The following is a 7,943-nucleotide window of genomic DNA, read 5'->3' on the forward strand; positions in this document are numbered from 1 at the left end:
AGTTATATCAATATATATATATAAATTAAATTTAGTTTGTTTTCTAACTTAACGGGTGCTTATCGATGATACCAGTGCTGCTGCTGMTGAKGATAATAATAATAATGGTGCCAATGATCTTACAGTTATAATAACAATAATATACAAAACTATTATATACAGTATATATGCTTAGTGTGCAATATTTGACTAAATAATAATAATAATAATAATAAATTGAATTGTTATAAACAATACAGAATATATTCTGGAGATTCTTTTAAATATATATATATATATATATAAAAGTTAAACAAACATAAAAACTAAATAACTTGTCGACAAATAATTGATTGTTGACCTCTCAATATATATATATGTMTGTCCATAATATATATGACGACTGTCCATAACTGCTGTTTGTGTGGTTGAAGACGTTTTGTGGAAATTTTATTTAATGTTAGTTTATTATTTTTTGCTGACAAATTGGCCGATAAACTGACTAACTGTCTAAATAAAAAAAACACTAATAAAATTATATATTAATATATATATATATATATATATAACTACTAAACAATACCCACAAAAACCTCTCGACGACGGCTGTCCAACAAATAAACAAAAATAAAAAATGTGTCGACATTTAGCTACCTTTTCYTATTGTCATCTATATTATTGCTAAACTCTCTCTCTCTCTCTCTCTCTCTCTCTCTCTCTCTCTCTCTCYCACTAAGTGCTAATGATTTGTGTGTATGTATTAGCGGACAGGTATTCAAAAAAAAAACTAAACTTAACAAAACTAAGTGACAAACAAATTGACAGTAAAAAACACATATCGATGCGCTGTTTAAGCATTTAATTGATTGCTGACAACAACAACAACAAATGATAGCTAAATATCAATTGACAATTTTGWTCGTTTTATAAAAAAATAAAATATATATAYATATATATGATATGCATATTACTGTACGGTATATATATAAATATATATATATATAAACCMTATGAATACTAAATCAATCAAWCAATCAATAAAAACATCGACAAAAAAACTAAAGTCAAGTGTGTGTGTCAATTGTCTAGTGAAAGGCCTACTATTACTACTACTACTACTACTACTACTGTACTATCAATGCAATCAAAATTATTAAGACACATATTCTAACTGTTCCCTTAAGCATACCTAAGCGCACATATAGTTTTTAGTACATACAGTCTCTCTCACATAGACTAACTCTCACGAGTACTACATACAACCTACTTAAGTAAGTGACTGTACTTTATATAATGTCAACTATACTATTGAACTAATGCATCAAAAAAATATATAGTTATATATACTGTATAACTAAAATCAAATAAAATATTGAATGTGTCATCAACTATAAGTTTTGTGTGAAATTTATATAAAACTAAACTAACAGTGTTTTTTTATTTAACACTGTATTGTGAACTATATATCAATAATAATTATACTAAAAAATAAGTCAAAAGTTTTTAAGTTTATTTTTTGACCAAAAAAAACTTGTAATAATAAATCACTATAACATTGATGACATTGGCTTTTCAGGTAAATAAATAACTTATATAAAGTTATATATCATATATAACTAAATATAACTAAATAAATATATATATATTTAATAATTAACAAACAGTTTGTGTGTTGAAAATTTACTGTGTATTGAATCAAATTATTTAATATATATGATATATATATATATATTTAAAATCTATAAATTAGTGTAATAGTTGTGTTAAAAATATATTATATATATATATATTATATATAAATTTAATTTAATATTTATTATAAATGACAAAAATATGAATCGACAGTTTAAATTTATTGTTCAATTTTTATTTATTTTATTTCTTAGTGTGTGTGTGTGTGTGTGTAATCATATAATAAAATTATATATAAATAAATAAAAAAAACTTAAAAACATTAAAGTTTTTTTTAAAAATAAATAAATACAAAATTTCAAAACTGTATTAACTATAGTTTAGAATTTACTAAAAATATAATATTATTATAAATTAATTAACTAGTTATAAAATATTTGTAAAATATTGAAACATTTGTTGTTATTGTTGTTATTGTTTGGTTAAGATAAAAAAACAATTAATAATTATTATGCAATCGTTTTAACATTGATAACATTTATATATATAAAAAAATATTGTATAATCATAACAAATATTACAAATTATTTTGGCAACTATTTTAACACAACAATATAATTTAAAACCATTGTACTTATAGTAATAAAAGTAAGCAATTTAATATTATTACTATTATTGATATTATTATTATTATTACCTTAGTATCATAAATATATAGTAGTTATACATTATATATATATACAACAAAAAAACTAAAAACTGTGATATATTTTACTATTATATTATTTTTATTACACTTTTTTCATTGAATGAAACTAAAATATAGTAATCAAGGTAATAGGTAGTTTATTTATTTTTTATTTTTTAATATAAAAAAATATATTTTTGTTGGTTTTGTTATTATTGTATTGCTTACAATAGAAATCATAGAAAGAGAGAGAGAGAGAGAGAGAGAGAGAGAGAGAGAGAGAAGAAATCAATTACTTTAGACCTAATGTTTAATGATTTTTTTCATACACTTAAAAGTGATTTTATGTCTTTTAAAAAAAAATATTTTTAGTTATATTTTTGATTTAACTTGAAAAGGTATATTTGAAATAGTACATATATATATATATATATATATATATATATATATATCAAATAAATATATATACTGTAGACAAAATTAACTAAATTAAATTAAAAATTCAAAAAAAAAATCAAATTATTTTTTATGATATTTAAACACTAGAAAAAATGATATATTTTTATTTTATTTTTTATATTTCAAATATATATGTATATTTCTGTATATATATATATATACTGTTATAGATATTTTTTTTATTAAAAAAATGTTTGTAATTAATATTAATAATAATGATATATTAGGACACACATACATACAGAAAAAAACTAGCATATAATTTATGATATTAACATAATAATAATTATATAATAAGACACACATACACACAAAATTATAATAAAAATAATAATTTATTATTAACAAAAAAAACAATGCATTATGTTATACTGTATATTACAGTATAACTTTATTCAACATAATATAACAATAATTTTGTTGTTGTTGTTATATTTATATAAAAATATATTATATATATATATATTTATTTATTGCATAATATATAAAATATTAATAAGAAACACATCATTTGTTTTATGATAGTTTTTTTTGTTCAAATGTAATACATAAATAATAAAAATATTTTTAATGTTATTTTGTTGTTGTTGTTGGATATATTTTTGTCAAATTATTTATAACATTGTTTTTATTTTATTTTTTATTATGTATTCATATTATAATTATATATCTATTTTGTTTAGATATCATAGAATTATTATTATTATTATTACGCAAACACATGTATTATATAAATAATTTTTCGTAAATGTTTAACAAATTTTATATACATATATATATATATAAAACATTACTTTTTCACACTCGTGTATTGTGTATTAGTCTGAATAAATGTCTAATATATCAAAATATTTTTTCACAACTTATATATCATTCATATTTATCTTTGATATATATTGATATATATATTGATATATATATACACTATATATATATATATATATATATATATATATCCAGAAAAAATAAATATATTTATATATAAGTGTAGACATTACTAGTGAGTGACATATTACAAGTAAAGTAGACTAAAAACATTGAACACACATAAAATGCATACAATAAATAGGATTTTATGCTTTTCTTAACAATACTATCCAATCAATAGTAAAAGCCTTTCTTTCTCTCTCTCTCTCTCTCTCTCTCTCTCTCTCTCTCTCTCTCTCTCTCTCTTATTTGCCATCAAATATAACGATAGCAAGATATATATATAGAAAAAAATCATAGATATAATACATAAAAAATATATGGTCCATAAGTTTGCCAATACATACATACATACAAACTATAGTATAGACAAATATTGTTACATATAATATAAATGTTAAATATATTATATGTACAGAATTTTGCTACCAAACATCAATACATGGTTACTAACAATTCCCAGTAAACTACTGTCTAAACTAAACAACATTTTGCCGTCAAAATATATAATCATCATAAGGGGAAAAATGCAATACAATAGAAATTGTGTGTCTATGTATGTATGTTAGTGTGTGTGTATGTATGTGTGTGTATGTATGTATGTGTGTATGTGTGTGTATGTATGTGTGTGTATGTATGTATGTATGTATGTATGTATGTATGTATGTATGTATGTATGTATGTATGTATGTATGTATGTATGTATGTATGTATGTATGTATGTATGTATGTATGTATGTATGTATGTATGTATGTATGTATGTATGTATGTATGTATGTATGTATGTATGTATGTATGTACTGTATGTATGTGTGTGTTTGTAGAAATTTAGTATAAAAAACTAAATAATTTTAACAATGCAAGTTTTATGATGCATCCAAATAAATTTTTATTTTATTTTTTATGTGTTAGCGACATATTATTTTTATTTATAGACATTTATACACTATATAGTATAATACGGTTATATTATATTTAGTCTTTTTTTTTGCTTGATGAAATTATCAATTTATATTTATATTCAAGCAAATAGTATATGACCAATAATTTACAGTATATGTAGTTCAATAATACTAATAAATAAAAATAGCTGTTAACAAAAAATAAAAATAAAATACAATAATGCAATTGTAAATTAATTATATTAATATATTTTAATGTATATAACTATAAATAATATTTTATACTTATTTATAAAATTATTTTCTTTTATTATATTTTTTTTATAAATAAATAACTTTTGACGAACAAAACATTTATATTTATCTAATATAAAAAAAAATCATTAAAATTATATTAGAAACAAATATTAACTATTTTATTAGTAGATATCAATATATATTTGTTATTATTTTATATATATATTATAAAATATGTTATTACTGGAAAATTTTTTATAAAATTTATTGTAAGAATTTTAATAATAAAAAAAGTTTATTATATAAAGCATATTATATGAATAAATATAGTGATTTTCATCTAAAAAAAATAAATTATTCACTAACTTAATAATAAAATCAAATATACAATAAAGTGAGCAGCATAAAATTTTATGTTTATGCAAAAATATTTATTTTTTAAAAAATAATTTACAAAAAAAAATACTTTTATTTATTTGTCATATTTATTTCATATATATTTTACTTTAGATTAAAAATAATTTCAATAAGACCAAGGTAGATTGTTTAGCATAAACAATTTTTTCACACAATTAATTTGTTGGTAATATTATTAAAAAATTAAATTAAATTATTATTATTATAAACATTTTATTTTGTGTAATGCTTAGAATATTCTTGTATTTATTTTATAAATTTTTAATATTTTTGTTAGTTTCATATAATTTATCTTTTATAATGAAAATCGTGTCCACACATAGACATTATAAATAAACTCATAAATAAAGTGTTATATTTGAAGATAAGTTTATTTTTTATTTTTTTTTATTATTATATGTTTTTTTTCGGAGACACTATTTTAGTAAACTAGACTCGTATACACACTTATCCATACAAATATCCGGTTTATATAAATTTGTGGCACTTATTATTATTATTTTTATTATTTATTGATATTATTAATAGAAATAAATAATAGTATTACTATCAATAAAATTAATAAGTATATTCAATTAAATATTAAGTGGTTAAAAAAATAATAATGCTTCAAGTGTTATAAATATATGAATTATATATTAATTTAATACATATATCTATATATATATATAGAATCAGTAAAACATAATACTATTATTAAAGAGCAAATTTTAAGATCAATAATATATATATATAGATATATTTGTTAACTGAGAATAATTAGCATTTTTATTGAAATAAATATTTATAGTATATATATAATATTAATATTTATAAATTTAAAAAAATCTATTTAATTGTTTAACAAAAATAAATATCCAAAAAAATATACAATAGTTTATTTTAAAATCAATAAATAAAAGTTTGGTTAATAATATCTATAATAATAAAATACGGTTTTGTTATTATTATTTTTATTATACCACTAATATGTAATATTATACAATGTTACGGTTCAATACATTTGTATTATATATATATATATATATATCTTTATGTTTTAGTGTCTCAAATATCTTTATAATAATTTCAAATAAAGGATAATCTAATAGATATATCTATTATATGATATATTATATATATATTTACTTTAAAACAAAACATTTATTTTAAAGGATTTATCTTAGAAATAAATAACAGATTGTTTCACACAATAAGTAACTGTAATATTATTATTATTATTATTATTAGACTCAAAATAATACTTAAAAATTTAATATTTATATACAGCTTATAATATATATATTTATTATATTAAGATGAAACACTTGAAAAAATTGTTGTTAATTTATTTTATAATTATAGCAATAACAATAATAATAACAACATAGACATTACAAATTTACATTACAAATAAATAAGAGATTAAATTTATGTTAATTTAAACAAATAGGAAATTTTTTTTTTATTAAATTACGAAAAATTTGTGTGTTTTAGCATAGATTTTATTTTAAGTTAAATAGTTTTTTTTTGGTTTAATAATATAACACGTTTTTTGTTGAAACTAACATTTAGTAAAACTATAAATTGCTATTTATACTAATAAAACTATTTTTTACTTATATAACAATATAAAATAATTCAGTACACTATATATATATATATAAAACAAATAAAATACAAAATATATACTRTATATATATATATATATATATATAATATTATATATAAAATATATATTTATATAAATTTTTTTTAATGTACATAAACAAGGAAAACATTTTTGTTGTGTCAATATTTTATTTGGTATTAAATTACTAATTCAATGCAAACAAATAACAATTTTCTAGTTGTAGTTATATTTTTTGTGGGCCTAAAAGTTTTACACTACAACAACAACAACAGCACATACTGTAAACACAAATAGACTGTATTTTATTGTTTAACCTTTTTGTTGTTGTCATTTAATAGTAACGATACTATAAAAACATTAGTTTTAATTAATTATAAAATACTAGGAGTTATTTTTTGTTGTTGGTATGTAGTATTGCCATTACAATTAAATAGCTATCATATTGTTTATGTAAACTTATAAATTAAAACCTTAATTGATTGGGTTATAAAATATATAAAATACTAAACTTATATATGACTTTTAATGATAATAATTAATAATAATATTTTTTTATTTTTTGTTCAACAAAAATATAATTATTTATATCCGTATATATATATACTGTAGTTAAAACTATTTAATTATTATTACTATTATACTATCTAGTTTTTTTTAATTAAAAATACCCTAATCTATGATTACACACAACATTAAATTATAATTAAAACACATACACACACACACAAACTAAATATTTATATTTAAGCTAAAATATATCTACAAATATAACTAACATTTTAAGTACAGTATATATATATAAATTATTAATTAAATACTTTACTTTAATAAAAAATTTTTGCATTTATTTAGCAGTCTAAATATTTTATAAACTGTTAATTTATGTTTTAACTAAACTTAGTATTTTGTAACTGATTTATGTTGTACTATATATATATTAAAAATTTATGATAAATATATAGGATTATTGAAAAAAACTACTATTTTTTGGAAAAAGTATTATTATTATCTCAAATACTTATTATTTTCAAGAGAGTGTTATCATTTAAAATATGAAAAAAATTTCAATAATTTATTATACAATCAAAA

Source organism: Oppia nitens, unplaced genomic scaffold (genome assembly GCF_028296485.1).
Source record: "Oppia nitens isolate AA-2021 unplaced genomic scaffold, nextdenovo-longstitch-racon4-pilon3 scaffold15_pilon_pilon_pilon, whole genome shotgun sequence".
NCBI lineage: Eukaryota > Metazoa > Arthropoda > Arachnida > Sarcoptiformes > Oppiidae > Oppia > Oppia nitens.